Here is a 1,053-nt window from a genome sequence, read left to right as displayed (position 1 = left end):
GCAAGTGACAATCCGCAATGTGTGGCAGGCTACGTGGCAAGTGGCAATCCGCAATGTGTGGCAGGTGACATGGCAAGTGACAATCCGCAATGTGTGGCAGGCTACGTGGCAAGTGGCAATCCGCAATGTGTGGCAGGTGACGTGGCAAGTGACAATCCGCAATGTGTGGCAGGTGACGTGGCAAGTGGCAATCCGCAATGTGTGGCAGGTGACGTGGCAAGTGACAATCCGCAATGTGTGGCAGGTGACGTGGCAAGTGGCAATCCGCAATGTGTGGCATGTGACGTGGCAAGTGGCAATCCGCAATGTGTGGCAGGTGACGTGGCAAGTAACAATCCGCATTTGGTGACAAGTGACGTGGCAAGTGACAATCCGCATTTGGTGGCAGGCGCCACGGCAAATGACACCCTCAGGGCTCCCACTGATTCTGCATTATGGTGAGTTGAACCATTTAATTTTATATTAAAATGTATTATTAGAAATAATGCGCTTCACTCATCCTGACACCATAACAACCATGGTGCCGTAATGATTGAAGCGCCAACTCCAGCCATTTCCCTGATAAATTGCCCCCAAAAAAACATATTTTATAGCAGGGCCCCTCCCAAGACTAGACTCTGGATCCGCCCCTGGCACATACAGACACTTGGATGTGATTGGATGGTTCATACACAGAGTTCAGGTAAGGATATGGAGTGCCACCCTGAACGTCCTGCCAGTGAATCAGCACAGAGAATAATCCGTCACCCCCTTCCACCTAGAACACCTTATCCCTGAGGGCACCGAGCCCGGGTGTCCCCACCCTTCCTAATCCATATATATCCCCAGTAGGGACACCGGCCAAGAGACTCCGCACTCCGCAAGGTACCCACCGCAACCTCTGCATGTTATCTGTCCATCTATCTATCTATCTATCTATCTATCTATCTATCTATCTATCTATCTATCTATCTATCTATCTATCTATCTATCTATCTATCTATCTATCCATCACTCTATCTATCTATATCTGTATCTATCTATCTGTCTATCTATCTATCTATCTATCTATCT

The sequence above is a fragment of the Lithobates pipiens genome, unplaced genomic scaffold (assembly GCF_037356315.1).
Source record: "Lithobates pipiens isolate NorthernLeopardFrog02 unplaced genomic scaffold, aLitPip1_a1.2 Scaffold_3, whole genome shotgun sequence".
In the NCBI taxonomy this organism is placed as follows: domain Eukaryota; kingdom Metazoa; phylum Chordata; class Amphibia; order Anura; family Ranidae; genus Lithobates; species Lithobates pipiens.
This window is presented reverse-complemented; position numbering follows the sequence as displayed.